The sequence below is a fragment of the Rutidosis leptorrhynchoides genome, chromosome 2 (assembly GCF_046630445.1).
Source record: "Rutidosis leptorrhynchoides isolate AG116_Rl617_1_P2 chromosome 2, CSIRO_AGI_Rlap_v1, whole genome shotgun sequence".
NCBI lineage: Eukaryota > Viridiplantae > Streptophyta > Magnoliopsida > Asterales > Asteraceae > Rutidosis > Rutidosis leptorrhynchoides.
The window spans coordinates 182,773,537-182,791,616 of record NC_092334.1 but is presented as its reverse complement, the minus strand read 5'-3'; positions in this window follow the sequence as shown (position 1 = coordinate 182,791,616).

The following is an 18,080-nucleotide window of genomic DNA, read 5'->3' as shown; positions in this document are numbered from 1 at the left end:
ATAGCTATTGCTCCATACAGACTCGCACCCAGTGAAATGAAGGAACTTCAGAGCCAATTACAAGAACTTTTAGAGCGTGGTTTCATTCGACAAAGCACATCACCGTAGGGAGCTCCTATTTTGTTTGTCAAGAAGAAGGATGGTACATTTAGGTTGTGTATCGACTACTGAGAGTTGAACAAACTTACCATCAAGAACCGCTACCCACTACCGAGAATCGATGACTTATTTGATCAACTACAAGGCTCGTCGGTTTATTCGAAGATTGATTTACGTTCTAGGTATCATCAAATGTGAGTGAAGGAGGATGATATTCCAAAGACTGCTTTTAGGATGCGTTACGGGCATTACGAGTTTATGGTTATGCCGTTTGGATTGACTAACGCACCAGCTGTGTTCATGGACCTCATGAACCGAGTGTGTGGGCCATATCTTGACAAGTTTGTCATTGTTTTCATCGATGACATACTTATTTACTCGAAGAATGATCAAGAGCATGAAGAACATTTGAGAAAAGTGCTAGAGTTTCTGAGAAAAGAAAAACTGTACGCTAAGTGTTCAAAGTGTGCATTTTGGTTGAAAGAAGTTCAATTCCTCGGTCATATAGTGAACAAAGAAGGTATTCAGGTGGATCCAGCAAAGATTAAAACCATTGAAAAGTGGAAAACCCCGAAAACTCTGAAACACATACGCCAATTTTTAGGGCTGGCTGGTTATTACAGGAGATTCATCCAAGATTTTTTCAAAATAGCAAAACCCTTGACTGCAATAACGCATAAAGGGAAGAAATTTGAATGGAAGGATGAACAAGAGAAAGCATTTCAATTGTTGAAGAAAAAGTTAACTACGGCACCTATATTGTCATTACCTGAATGGAATGATGATTTTGTGATATATTGTGACGCCTCAAAGCAAGGTCTCGGTTGTGTATTAATGCAAAAAATGAAGGTAATTGCTTATGCGTCTAGACAATTGAAGATTCACGAGCAAAATTATACGACGTATGATTTGGAATTAGGCGCAGTTGTTTTTGCATTAAAGACTTGGAGGCACTACTTATATGGGGTCAAAAGTATTATATATACCGACCACAAAAGTCTTCAACACATATTTAATCAGAAACAACTGAACATGAGGCAGCGTAGGTGGATTGAATTATTGAATGATTACGACTTTGAGATTCGTTACCACCCGGGGAAGGCAAATTTGGTAGCCGACGCCTTGAGCAGAAAGGACAGAGAACCCATTCGAGTAAAATCTATGAATATAATGATTCACAATAACCTTACTACTCAAATAAAGGAGGCGCAACAAGGAGTTTTAAAAGAGGGAAATTTAAAGAATGAAATACCCAAAGGATCAGAGAAGCATCTTAATATTCAGGAATATGGAACCCGGTATAGGGCTGAAAGAATTTGGGTACCAAAATTTGGAGATATGAGAGAAATGGTACTTAAAGAAGCTCATAAAACTAGATACTCAATACATCATGGAACGGAGAAGATGTACAAGGATCTCAAGAAACATTTTTGGTGTCCAGGTATGAAAGCCGATGTTGCTAAATACATTGGAGAATGTTTGACGTATTCTAAGGTCAAAGCGGAGCATCAGAAACCATCAGGTCTACTTCAACAACCCAAAATTTCGGAATGGAAATGGAAAAACATTACCATGGATTTCATCACTAAATTGCCAAGGACTGCAAGTGGTTTTGATACTATTTGGGTAATAGTTGATCGTCTCACCAAATCAGCACACTTCCTACCAATAAGAGAAGATGACAAGATGGAGAAGTTAGCACGACTGTATTTGAAGGAAGTCGTCACCAGACATGGAATACCAATCTCTATTATCTCTGATAGGGATGGCAGATTTATTTCAAGATTCTGGCAGACATTACAGCAAGCATTAGGAACTCGTCTAGACATGAGTACTGCCTATCATCCACAAACTGATGGGCAGAGCGAAAGGATGATATAAACGCTTGAAGACATGATACGAGCATGTGTTATTGATTTCGGAAACAGTTGGGATTGACATCTACCGTTAGCAGAATTTTCCTACAACAACAGCTACCATTCAAGCATTGAGATGGCGCCGTTTGAAGCACTTTATGGAAGATAGTGGAGGTCTCCAATTTGTTGGAGTGAAGTGGGGGATAGACAGATTACGGTTCCGGAGATAATATAAGAAACTACCGAGAAGATCATCCAAATTCAACAACGGTTGAAAACCGCCCAAAGTCGACAAAAGAGCTACACCGACATTAAACGAAAAGATATACAATTTGAAATTGGAGAGATGGTCATGCTTAAGGTTGCACCTTGGAAAGGCGTTGTTCGATTTGGTAAATGAGAGAAATTAAATCCAAGGTATATTGGACCATTCAAGATTATTGATCGTGTCGGACCAGTAGCTTACCGACTTGAGTTACCTCAATAACTCGCGGCTGTACATAACACTTTTCACGTCTCGAATTTGAAGAAATGTTTTTCTAAAGAAGATCTCACTATTCCGTTAGACGAAATCCAAATCAACGAAAAACTTCAATTTATCGAAGAACCCGTCGAAATAATGGATCGTGAGGTTAAAATACTTAAACAAAACAAGATACCAATGGTTAAGGTTTGATGGAATGCTCGTAGAGGATCCGAGTTCACTTGGGAATGAGAAGATCAGATGAAGAAATACCCACACTTATTTCCAGAAGATACGTCAACACCTCCAACTGCTTAAAATTTCGGGACGAAATTTATTTAACGGGTAGGTACTGTAGTGACCCGAAATTTTCCATGTTTATATATATTAAATGAAATTGATATTTACATGATTAAGTGTTTCCAACATGTTAAGCAATCAAACTTGTTAAGACTTGATTAATTGAAATAGGTTTCATATAGAAAATTGACCACCCAAGTTGACCGGTGATTCACGAACGTTAAAACTTGAAAAAACTATATGATGACATATATATGATTATATATATAGTTAAAATGATATTATGATAAGTAAGTATCTCATTAGGTATTTTAACAATGATTTATATACATAAAATTGAGTTTATTGAATTAAGAAACTCGAAACGATATATATAACGATTATCGTTATAACAACGTCTTACTAAATACATATGAATCATATTAAGATATTGATACACTTTGTTTAATCATGATAAATGATAAGTAAACATTTCATTAAGTGTATTAACAATGAACTATATATGTAAAAACAAGACTACTAACTTAATGATTTTGAAACGAGACACATATGTAACGATTATCGTTGTAACAACATTTAACTGTATATATATCATACTAAGATATATTAATATATCATAATATCATGATAATGTAATAATTTAACATCTCTTTAGATATAATAAACAATGGGTTAACAACATTTAACAAGATCGTTAACCTAAAGGTTTCAAAACAACATTTACATGTAACGACTAACGATGACTTAACGACTCAGTTAAAATGTATATACATGTAGTGTTTTAATATGTATTTATACACTTTTGAAAGACTTCAAGACACTTATCAAAATACTTCTACTTAACAAAAATGCTTACAATTACATCCTCGTTCAGTTTCATCAACAATTTTACTCGTATGCACCCGTATTCGTACTCGTACAATACACAGCTTTTAGATGTATGTACTATTGGTATATACACTCCAATGATCAGCTCTTAGCAGCCCATGTGAGTCACTTAACACATGTAGGAACCATCATTTGGCAACTAGCATGAAATAACTCATAAAATTACAAAAATATGAGTAATCATTCATGACTTATTTACATGAAAACAAAATTACATATCCTTTATATCTAATGCATATACCAACGACCAAAAACACCTACAAACACTTTCATTCTTCAATTTTCGTCATCTAATTGATCTCTCTCAAGTTCCATCTTCAAGTTCTAAGTGTTCTTCATAAATTCTACAAGTTCTAGTTTCATAAAATCAAGAACACTTTCGATTACCAGGTGCTCACCATATGAATGAATTTTATCTCTATGTATGGGATGTATATTGAAATATGAAATCTTGTGGTCTATTATTATGATTTGATGATATATAGGTTAAACCTATAACTCACCAACATTTTTGTTGACGTTTTAAGCATGTTTATTCTCAGGTAATTATTAAGAGCTTCCGCTGTTGCATACTAAAATAAGGACAAGATTTGGAGTCCATGCTTGTATGATATTATGTAAAAACTGCATTCAAGAAACTTATTTTTGATGTAATATATTCTTATTGTAAACCATTATGTAATGATCGTGTGTAAACGTTATATTTTAGATTATCATTATTTGATAATCTACGTAATGCTTTTTAAACCTTTATAGATAAAATAAAGGTTATGGTTGTTTTAAAAATGAATGCAGTCTTTGAAAAACGTCTCATTTAGAGGTCAAAACCTCGTGATGAAATCAATTAATATGGAACGTTTATAATCAATATGAACGGGACATTTCAACGGAGGAATTTACGGAATATGTCAGACAAAGTTTACAGTAACAGATACGCTAAGATATGAATTAACAGATACGCTAAGATATGAATTTTGTCTATACACTATCTATACAATGAATGCAGTAAGACGCGTTTAGACTTAAGATGATAAGAAAAACTTTTTGACATGCAATTAAGGTCGAAGTACAGACTTACTAATACATCCTAACGACTATAAGTTAGACACACTAATGCAGACCTGGTTCGCTAAGACCACCGCTCTGATACCACATTTAAATAGTGGGGACGCATCCCACTCAGTGCCTTCCCAGCTAACAGCTTGGTGACCACTGAGCGTACTTCAGACACTGATTTTATGACCCTGCCTCTCGGCAAAGCCAACCATATTCGGACCGCGAGGGGTAAGATCCAATGCTTCGTCACAGGTAACACTGTGAGAACCCCCTCTACGATTAAGCTGACGGCACAGCTTAAACCAGCTCTGATACCACATGTAAGACCAGTCCCAATCCATAAGGATAAATACAATAACATATGATTACATTGCGAGGTATTTGACCTCTAAATGATACATTTTACAAATATTGCATTCATTTTTAAAAGACAAACTTTCATCACATCGAAAGTTGACGGCATGCATACCATTTCATAATATATCCAACTATAAATGACTTAATAATATTCTTAATGAACTCAACGACTCGAATGCAATGTCTTTTGAAATATGTCATGAATGACTCCAAGTAATATCTTTAAAATGAGCAAATGCACATCGGAAGATTTCTTTAATACCTGAGAATAAACATTCGTTCAAGTGTCAACCAAAAGGTTGGTGAGTTCATTAGTTTATCGTAATCAGTCATTTCCATAATTTAATAGACCACAAGATTTTACATTTCCATTTCTCATAAACATAATCTCATATCAAGCATTTCGCACGGCATAGAGATAAAAATCATTCATATGGTGAACGCTTGATAACCGAACTAACATGATGCATATAGAATATTCCCATCATTCCGGGACTCTCATCGGACATGATAATTGAAGTACTAAAGCATTCGTAACCCTAATGGGACATGTCAAGGTCCATAGATCTATCTTTAGGATTCGCGTCAATTAGGGGCCATTTCCCTAATTCTTAGGCTACCAAGCTAAAAAGGGGCATATTCGATTTCGATAATCCAACCATAGAATGTAATTTTTGAATACTTGTGTCTATTTCGTCAAACATTTATAAAAGCAGTGCATGTATTCTCAGTCCCAAAAATATATATTGCAAAAGCATTTAAAAAGGGAGCAAATGAAACTCACGATATTGTATTTTGTAGTAAAAATAAATATGACGACATTGAACAAGTATAGGGTTGGCCTTAGATTCACGAACCTATATCTAGTATATATATTAACATATATAATCGTAATCGAGCAAGTTTATATATATATATATATATATATATATATATATATATATATATATATATATATATATATATATATATATATATATATATATAAATATATATATATATATATATATATATATATATATATATATATATATATATATATATATATATATACATAAATATATATATATATACATACATATATATATATATATATATATTATTAATAATATACTTGTTATATTATATTTTATTTAGATAAATTTAATATATTTCATTTATATATTTTATATAACTAATATTTATCGTTCTTTATAACATGTTAATAATAAAAATTTATATTAGATTTTTTATATATAAAAAAAAATACGTATTTATATATTAATTGATATCTTTTATATATAGCTTAATTAATATCGTATTAATAATAAAAATATAGTGATATGTAATATTAATATTATTGTAATGTATTTTTATATAAAAATATTTATTTGTAATAATATTGATAATGATCAGTGATAATAATGATATTCCATTTATAATTTTCTTGAAACTATTTATATTCATTTTTAAAAACTTTATTTTTATACTTATAACTTTTAACTATATTATTAAATCTTTTATTTTCATAATCATACTAATTTTAATAATAATGATATTGATAATATTAAAAATAATACTAGTAATAGTTTTAATGTTAACAAAATGATAATGATAATAATGATAAGAGTTTTTAATAATAACAATATTAATAATGATAATTATGTTAATAATAATAATAATGATAACATAAATAATAATACTTATGATAATAATAATGAAATAATAATAATAATAATAATAAAATTATACCTCACAAGAATAGGCTAAAAAAATATAGTACCCCTGCCCGGGCTCGAACCCGCGACCTCTTGCTAACACGAAACACATTAAACCATTCGACTACTACATACTTTTGTAATTTAATCCCATATTTTAAAATACATAACCAGTATTTTGTTTTGGCCCAACAGAATTCCCATCCATTTAGTTCATGAACGGCCCAATGTTTAATTGGCCCAACAGACCCAGGCTTTCAACACAGCCCAGACAGCTTCTCCTGATAAAAAAAATTGTAGTGGCATGGGTTTGAACCCAGGACCTCGCGTTCCTTGACTACACACCCAACCATCCTGCTGTCTATACATTTATGATCTAACTCCCGATTTAATTCTATATAATCAAATTTCTGTCTCTTTTTCTTCTTCTACATCAAACCCAGAACTATTCTTCATTTATAAACATCAAATCGTCATCGTTTCATGATCATAATTACTTCACTACATCATCATATCCATCATCGGCATCCCGGTTTACCCTCAATATCCTAACGGTACACTACCATCATATTCAAATTTTCAAACTCGGGCCATTTTACAACATGACACTTTTAAGCATGTTTATTCTCATGCTTAAAAGTTGTTTTATATATATAAACTTATTTGATTACGATTATGCGTATTAATATATATACAAATGATATAGGTTCGTAAATCCGAGGCCAACCCTGTATTGTTCAATATAGTCATATGTATTTTTACTACAAAATACAGTATTGTGAGTTTCATTTGCTCCCTTTTTAAATGCTTTTGCAATATATATTTTTGGGACTGAGAATACATGCGCTGCTTTTATAAATGTTTTACGAAATAGACACAAGTAATCGAAACTACATTCTATGGTTGGATTATCAAATCTAATATCACCCTTTTTAGTATGGTAATCTAAGATTTAGGGAACAGAAACCCTAATTGACGCGAATCCTAAAGATAGATCTATTGGGCCTAACAAACCCCATCCGGGTTACAGATGCTTTAGTACTTCGATTTTATCATGTCCGATGAGAGTCCTGGAATGATGGGGATATTCTAGATGCATTTTTGGTAATGTCGATTACCAGGTGTTCACCATATGAATAATTTTTAATTTGCGGGTTACGCGTATTATTTTGTACTCGGGTTACCTGTACAATTATATATCTGAAAATCTTGTGGTCTATTAAAATTATGGAAATGATTGATTACGATAAACCTATGAACTCACCAACTTTTTGGTTGACACTTTAAAGCATGTTTATTCTCAGGTATGAAAGAAATCTTCCGCTGTACATTTGCTCATTTTAGAGATATTACTTGGAGTCATTCATGACATATTTCAAAAGACGTTGCATTCGAGTCGTTGAGTTCATCAAGATTATTATCTAAGTCAATTATAGATAGGATATATTCTGAAATGGTATGCATGCTGTCAACTTTCGATGTGATGAAAGTTTGTCTTTTAAAAAAGAATGCAATGTTTGTAAAATGTATCATATAGAGGTCAAGTACCTCGCGATGTAACCAAATGTAATGTATTCGTCCAGATGGTTTAGGATGGGTCATTAAACCAGGTGTTGGATTGAGCCGGATGTGGCAGCTGAAGGTACATGTTTATCTTGCACTTGCTTCAACTTCCCTAACAATATCTTTTGCTGATTATATTGTTTTGCTTTGTGATTGCATAGGTAATGCTGGTGTAACTTCTGCGGGGGTGTAGGCATCTGCCCGTACGGTTCCGTTGCTAAAGGGGGCTGCCCCCGGGAGAGGCTTGAGCCAGTTGTGCGGGGAGTCAGGTGGCTGAGGAAGGGTCAGCTATTAAAAGGGAGTCAGCCCAAGGGCATCATCCCGGCAAAGAACCTGCCGTGGGGGCCTCGGATACTCACCCCCGGCTTACGAAAAATGTGGGGCAGAATGTTTACGTTCTGCCCGACTGTAATATCGGGCCCTTTCGTGATCTTCTTTGATGTGATGCTTCAGATTACCCGGTGTACAGGGAATACCTTGACTTTATTACTTTTCCGACTCTATAAGAGGCGTTGACCGTCCTTTCCGCCACCTAGGCACAGCACTTGCGTTCTCAATTTTCCGTGTTTGCTCAACACCTTGCGGCGGATGAATTGAACCAAAGCGAGGTAGATTCTCGTTGCATTCACGAGCATTGCGTGTTTTTTGAGAATGATAACTGTCATGTAGCAGAATTGTCAGGGACGATTGCCCGTCTTGAAAGGGAATTGGGGTCGGGAAAGGAGGCCTTGGAGCCTACTCGGGATGAGCTACGTGTTTCACGAGAAACGCAGGAGTCGTTGAAGGTTGCACTTGCCCAGGAACAGGAGAAGGTCGCCTTGCTTTCTGATGATAATAAAAAGCTATCGGAGAAGGTTTCGGCCACATTAGGTGAACTTACATGCCTTCGGCACTGTATTCCTGTTCTTTTTGCCCGCCTCCTGAAGTCATCTATTGTTCATCAGCCGTTCAATGCTTTTATTGAGGCTATCAAGAAGTTGACTACATTTGAGGTTTTGAAGGCGGTGCAGTGTTTCTTGCCGCTGGAAGCGTGGCCCAAAAGAAGAAGATTGAGTTGAGCGCTACCTGTGTGCAGGACTGTCATCGGGCACATGAGGCTCTCAGCCAGATTAGTTTTGAAGAACTAGACAAAATGTGTAAGGAAGAGAACTCATCCATTGAGGATATTGTAAATTACCAACCGTAGAGATATGCATTCGGTTGTGTTTTGTATGATTAATTTGACTTCTTTGTATCTTATTGTATGTTGTGTATACACTAGTTTACTTTGTTGTGAGTTGCCTATATTGTCATGACAAAAACGTAGATATCTAGACTACGCGTGAGTGTGGTCGAGTTGTTTATATGGTAGAACCGGGCCACCAATGATATGGTCGGACGTCCTTGTTATCCGTTAAGGTTCTTCAAGGGGGTCCTCCTACCAATGAAAGCTAGAACGCATTTCTTCTGGCGATAGGTCTGAGATATGCCGAAAGACTTTTGATTTTACTTGTGTCATATTTAGAGTCGTTACAGTGCATAAGTGAAATGCCCGTTCATATCGATTATAAACGTTAAATAATAATTGATTTCATTGCAAGGTATTTGACCTCTATATTGAAAGGACCCGTTCATATACATTATAAACGATTCACAATAGTTGATTACATCGCGAGGTACTTGACCTCTATATGATACATTTTATAAACATTGCATTCGTTTTTAAAAGACAAACTTTCATTTCATCTAAAGTTGATGGCATGCATACCATTTCATAATATATCCAACTATAATTGACTTAATAATAATATTGATGAACTCAACGACTCAAATGCAACGTCCTTTGAAATATGACATGAATGACTCCAAGTAATATCTCTAAAATGAGCAAATGCACAGCGGAAGATTTCTTTCATACCTGAGAATAAACATGCTTTAAAGTGTCAAACAAAAGGTTGGTGAGGTCATTAGTTTATCATAAACAATCATTTTTAATAATATAATAGACCACATGATACTCATAAATATATGTCCCATGCATAGAGACAAAAATCATCAATATGGATTAAACACCTGGTAACTGACCTTAACAAGATGCATGTAGAATATCCCCATCATTCCTGGAATCCCTTCGGACATGATAAATTTCGAAGCACTAAAGCATCCGGTACTTTGGATGGGGCTTGTTGGGCCCAATAGATCTATCTTTAGGATTCGCGTCAATTAGGGTGTTAGTTCCCTAATTCTTAGATTACCAGACTAAAAAGGGGCATATTCGGTTTAATAATCCAGCCATAGAATGTAGTTTTAAGTACTTGTGTCTATTTCGTCAAACATTTATAAAGAAGCGCATGTATTCTCAGTCCCAAAAATATATATTGCAAAAGCATTTAAAAAGCGAGCAAATGAAACTCATAATACGATATTTTGTAGTAAAAATATTCATACTACGAAACTGAACAATGCAGGGTTGGCCTCGGATTCACGAACCTATATCATTTGTATATATATTAAAACATATACTCATAATCGAATAAATCTATATATTCTTATTAATGATGTATTTATTATATTTAATAGTTTATAAGTTTCATTATTTATTTATATATTTTTATTTTATATATAGAAATATTAATATAGTTAAGTTATGTAATTTAAATATATTTTTTGTATATGTATTCTTTATTTTTATACTTATAACCTTAACAATATCTTTAAAACCTTTATTCTCATAATCATAATAATTTTTAATAATAGTAATAATAATAATAATAATAATAATAATAATAATAATAATAATAATAATAATAATAATAATAATAATAATAATAATAATAATAATAATAAATATAATAATAATAATAATAATAGTAATAATAATAATAATAATAATAATATAATAATAATAATAATAATAATAATAATAATAATAATAATAATAATAATAATAATAATAATAATAATAATAATACTAAAGATGTTGCTTTTAATGATATTTATAGTTTTAACAAAACGACAGATTTAAAAATAATATTACTTGTAGTAATAATGGTAATAATAATAATACTAATACTGATAATAATAATAACTATAATAATTTTTACTACTAATGATAATAATGATAATAATATTACTAATAATGATATTCATAAAAATAATGATAATAATAATGATATTTATAATAATAATAATAATAATAATAATAATAATAATAATAATAATAATGATGTTAATAATAATAATAATAATAATAATAATAATAATAATAATAATAATAATAATAATAACAAAAATAATAATAATAACAAAAATAATAATAATAATACTTTTACTAAATATGATCTTTTTAACAATAATGATAACAACACTAATATCAATAATGTTAACAATAATGATAATAATAATAATTGTAATAATTGTAATAATAATAATAATAATAGTAATAATAATAATAATAATAATAATAATAATAATAATAATAATAATAATAATATAATAATAATAATAATAATAATAATAATAATAATAATAATAATAATAATAATAATAATAATAATAATAATAATAATAATAATAATAATAATAATAATAATAATAATAATAATAATAATAATAAAAGAGTACAACCTTTGAAGGAACAAGCTTTAAAAATAAAACGCCATAGCCCGGGCTCGAACCCAAGACCTCGCGCTTAAACCAAATCACGCCTAACCAGTCTGCAACCCTTTCAATTCTGTTTTAACCCACGAGTTTTATCTATATAGCCCGTATCTCCATAACTTGGCCCAATTTGAAAGTCCAACAATAAAATACTATGGCCCGTTAACGAATAGCCCAAAAAATTAATTTAATCTGGCCCAATGTTGCGTTAAAACCCAGAACTAATTAACTGATTCGTTATTTAACAATTAAAAGGGTTTCTGTTGTCTTCTCTCTTTCGACATTCGCGACCAACAAAAATCACGCATGTTATCAATCGTATCTTCTTCATCATCGATTCATAATCATAATCAAAATCATTATTATGTTAAATATTATCGATTGTCATCATCATCACATACATCATTCATGATCCTCGTCATCTCGTTCACATCATCATCATTGTATCGTGATCATTATATCATCATCTATATCGAACCTGCATCATCATCTTGCTATAACAACTATTCATCTTCATCACCACTCCTTCGTTTGTTGTAACATGAATAGACGAACAATAGCAGTCACAAAGAAATAGAATAAAATGTAAGCATCATTGGCTATCTAAATGGGTTCGATTGGTGGTTGTGGGTTTGTGATTATTCAAGCAACTTCAGAAACAAGTGGATTTTGATGGTGTTCTAATGAAAAGGATGGTGGCGGATTGCAGCAGTGAGAAAAACATAAAACCATAGCATCAGTTAGTCGTCATTGATGGTTGTTTTGGGCTGATCAAACAGCTGCAACGCTGCAGTTGTATAGTAGCAGTTACAACAAAGAAAATGTTTGGGTTGGTATAACTCGATAGAAGCAAGAAAACAAGTGGTAGTAGTAGAACAAAACTTGGGTTTTAAACCCTTCGAACAGCAACAGTGCACCAGGATAGCGTGACCATTTTTGTGGTTTAATGAGGATGATGACTAATGTTGAGGATGATGATCGAAGGTGATGGTGACCGCATCAAAACAGAAAGGTTAGAGTAGCAGCAATTGGTGACAAGTTAGTGGTGGTTCTCATCGTGAGATGGTGGTGGGTGCTTGATGGTATTCGATGGTGGTTATTCAAAGGTGTTACGGTTTGTGGTGGTGGTAATCCGATGAAGAAAACAAAAACGATTGGTTAATTTTTTATGGCGGTTGATTCTTCGGGTATTTCGTGTCAATTGCTTTAACAAAAGCAGGTTCTTGTTCACGATGGGCTGTTGTTGTTTCTCGATGGTTATCACAGGAAAACGAAAATAAAGAGGTGTTTGGTTTTATGAGGAAGATGGTGGTTTCTTGGTGGGGTTCGACTGAAATAGAAAAGTATTGTAACGGTTGCAATTCGATAGTTGTAATTGTGATGGTTTTCTCGATAAAAATAAAATAATTTGCAGTAGCTTCGCTACTATTACAGTAGATAGAAAAATGGGGGTGGCTGGGTATGGTGCAGGAACAATTAAATGGGTAGCGTTTAATATGGTGGAGGTTATGGTGGTTGTGTGGTAACCGTGGTGGTGTAGAGTGGTTGTAGGGTGGCAGATGGAGAGGATGGTGGCAATGAAATAGAAATAGATAGGAGTAGTAGTACATATTGGTTAGAATTGTGTGGTGTTGGTCCGGTGGCAGTGGAGTGGCTTCGGTGGTGGTGGCTCTAGGTAGTTTATGGTGTTACAAGATGGTTTTGTTTGACAGAAAGAGAAGGCAGATATGTGTTCTCAAGTGTAGTGGTAAACATGTATATATATTGATTTATAGATATAGATAATAATATATAATATAATAATAAATAATAAATATAACAATAAAATTACATATCAATTAAGATTGAAACATGATTGAAAATAAAAAGTGATCTAAATCACGGATGCATTTAACAAGTGGGGTAATCAAGCAAGAATTAAAAATTTATATATATATATAATAAGTGTGGTGATGAATCCATGGTGATTGCAAACTGAACATCAGATGGTGATTGTGGATAATCAAATGCATGCACATGTATATGTCTATATATTAATCTAGTAAAGTAGTAATAATATATTAATATTAATAATAATATTTAATATGCAATTGAGAATCAAACGTTTTAAAAACAGATCAGCAGTCTACACTTTTGAATTCTTGTGCCGACAGTTTTCACGGACTGTGTATTGTGCACTATTTGAAATTAGTGGCGGATAAAAGTCTTCGGAAAAATCTCAAATTTTTAGATTAAGTATATTTATTTATTTTGGTCATTATGGTATAAAATTCGATCCTTAATTTGTTAATTAAAAATTACATCAACTGTCCCTCTCATTTCTGGGTAAAATATAAAAAGTATTAAAAGTTAACAAATAGTTCCTAAATACATTTTTAATAAGCCTAAAATTTATAGAACTCATTTTCGTATCACCGTTTATTTTAAAATTACATAAGTTTGAATTTAACTTGCTTAATATCAATCGAAACATCAAATGAGTATTACTATCATTTAATATTTATTTTTAATATACTTTATTTATATATAGAGATATATTTTAAATAATAATTATTATAATATCTTATTTTTATTTTATTAAATTTTTTTTAATAACAACAACATATAATACTTCAAATTATATTTCGAATTATTATTTATATATACATACACACATATCTATTTACAATTATTTGTTCGTGAATCGTCTAGAGCAGTCGAAGGTCAATTGAATATATGAAACAGTTCAAACTTTTTGAGATTCAACATTACAGACTTTGCTTATCGTGTCGAAATCATATTAAGATCAAGTTTAAATTTGGTCGGAAATCTCCGGGTCGTCACATATATGATACATTTTACAAACAATTGCATTCGTTTTTAAAAGACAAGCTTTTATTTCATTGAAAGTTGACAGGCATGCATACCATTTCATAATATCCAAACTATAAATGACTTAATCTGTCATTTACTTAATAATAATCTTTATTGAACTCAACGACTTGAATGCAACGTCTTTTGAAATATGCCATGAATGACTCCAAGTAATATCTTTATAATGAGCAAATGCACAGCGGAAGATTTCTTTAATACCTGAGAATAAACATGCTTAAAAGTGTCAACCAAAAGGTTGGTGAGTTCATTATTTTATCGTAATCATTCATTTCCATCATTTTATTAGACCACAAAATTTTCATTTCCATTTCTTATAAACATCATACTTCTGCATAAAAATAATTCATATGGATTGAACCCTGGTAACCGACATTAACAAAATGCATCTAGAATATCTCCAAAATAAAAATCGAAGTACTAAAGTAGTTCAAAATCTCTGACTGGGGCGTGTCAAAGCCCATAGATCTATCTTTAGGATTTGCGTCAATTAGTGGCAATTATAATAAACACTAATTCTTAGGCTACCAAGTTCAACAAGGGCGATATATGGTATAAAAATTCAATCATAGAATGTAGTTTCGATTACTTGTGTCTATTTCGTCAAACATTTATAAAAGCAGCGCATGTATTCTCAGTCCCAAAATATATATTGCAAAAGTATTTAAAAAGGGAGCAAATGAAACTCACGATACGATATTTTGTAGTAAAAATATGCATACGGCGGAATTGAACAATGCAAGGTTGGCCTCGGATTCACGAACCTATATCATTGATATATATTAACTCATAGAATCAAATAATCCTATCCATTAATTATATAATATTTATATATTAGTGTTGTAATTATATATGAAATTTATACTAAATCTTAATTAAAGTATATATATTTTATTTACCTTTTATATCTTAAATTATATATTATCTATATCTATCTTGTATACTTTAAATAAGTAATTTATAAAAATATTAATATAGTTTTATTAAGTATATTTTTATATTACTAACTTTTATTGTAATAATAATAATATAGTTGTAATCATAATAATAATGATAATTTTTAATAAAAATAATGATTTTAATAATAATGATAATTTTAGTTAATCTTGACCTAATTATATTTTTAACCATATTCTTATTTTATTTTAATTATAATTGTGCATTAATCTTGTCGGTAGTAATTTATCCTATGTATGATCATAACCCTAACCATTATTATCTTAATATTTTTTAACATAAATTATATTCATTTTTATTTTTATCATATAATTTTAATTAATAATAATAACTAATAATAATAATAATAATAATAATAATAATAATAATAATAATAATAATAATAATAATAATAATAATAATAATAATAATAATAATAATAATAATAATAATAATAATAATAATAATAATAATAATAATTATAATAATAATAATAATAATAATAATAATAATAATAATAATAATAATAATAATAATAATAATAATAATAATAATAATAATAATAATAATAATAATAATAATAATAATAATAATTTAAATGGTAAAGATAGTAATAAGAATTATACCCTTCTCATCATCATCATCAACTCGGATTATCGTCATCATTCGTAAACCATTATTATCCTAACCACGATCACGTCCATAACCGTCTAACCTCATCATTTTCGATTTCATCATAATCATAATTATAATCATAATCACAATATAATCATAATCAAAATCAAACCATCATCATCGTCATCAACATATCAACCCGTAACCATCATGATTTTCATTACCATCATCTACATCGTGTTTATCCTAACTATTATCATTATAATTAATCAAACCGTCATCAACATACAACATCTAACATCATCTCGTTCGACTTACTAACACAAATCATCATCGATTATTACATCCGTATCATCATCATAATGACACCATCATGTATCATTACCATAGGTATTTAACATCCTTGTCACCACTTCATTATGATCCTCATCTTAATACATCATCACTATCATCGTTACCCTAACTAAATCATCATCATCATAATCATGTAACATCTAATCTTAATCATAATCGACATCATAATCTTAACTCTTTCCTCATTATGATCACCACTCCATCCCCATCATAATACTATCATCATCATCATCAAACACAAGATCATCACTAATCGACTTCCTGCTTCAATATCACCTATCTTCTTCTAAAAGAAATGGAAATGGAATGATACGTCAGTAGCATGTCGACACAACAAGGTAGTGTAAAAGGATTATGGGCCAACTTTTTGAACAGGTTTTAGTTTACTTGTATAATGCACTTTGGCCCATGTTACCTCAATAATTCAAAACAGCCCACATTAAAATTTGTTAAAGTCCATCCTTGTATTTTTAATAACCTCATAATTTCAGTGACCTGATTGATTATTAAGTGGCCGATAAAAACAAAAAAAAAAAGAAAGAAGGAAAAAGCATGAATGAGGTCGTATCGTTTCCCTTTTCTTTTGTTTACTCAACAGAACATTACAGCGAGGGAATAGCAGTAGCAGTCACGGTGGTGATCGGTTCTAAACAGAAATAGAGGAAGCAACGAACTAGTATAGATGTCATCCTTCGAGCAATAGAAATAAGGATGGTGTTTGTGGTTTCAATCCGTTTAGTAACAGTAAACAGAAACCTATTTTTCTTGAGTTTTTGCAGTGAATAGAAAAGAAGTGTAAATAGATATCGAGCATTTAGAAGTTGCAGGTTATTGTTTCAATCATGTTTGATTGTTGAAATTATGGGTTTCAACCGAGAACCACTAGAGGTATTTGGTATTGTTAAATCTAAATTGAAATATAATTATGCTACAAGTGATTGTAGCATTAAATAGGTTTGAAACTGAAAGAGTAGCAGCGATTTGCAGCAAGGTTTGGTGTTGGGTTTCGAGGATGGTGGTGGCGGGTTTTGTGATTCAAAGGTGGCGGGTTATGGTTATAGTGAAGGAGGAGATGGTGGCGGTTTGAGAGTGTCATGGTGATGGTGACAGTTTAATGTTAACCTGGCTCGTTCGAGCAGTAGCAATCAATAGTTTCAGTTTTTGGGTGGTCATCAAAGTATAAATAGAATAGATGATGGTGTTCGGGTTGAGCAAAAATCGTAACTGCAGTAGTCAAAGGATAAAGGATCAGATTAGAAACAATTACCATGGCTTGATGGTAGTTTAAATTTGGTCGGAAATTTTCGGGTTGTCACAGTACCTACCCGTTAAAGAAATTTCGTCCCGAAATTTGATCGAGGTCATCATGGCTAACTATAAAAATGT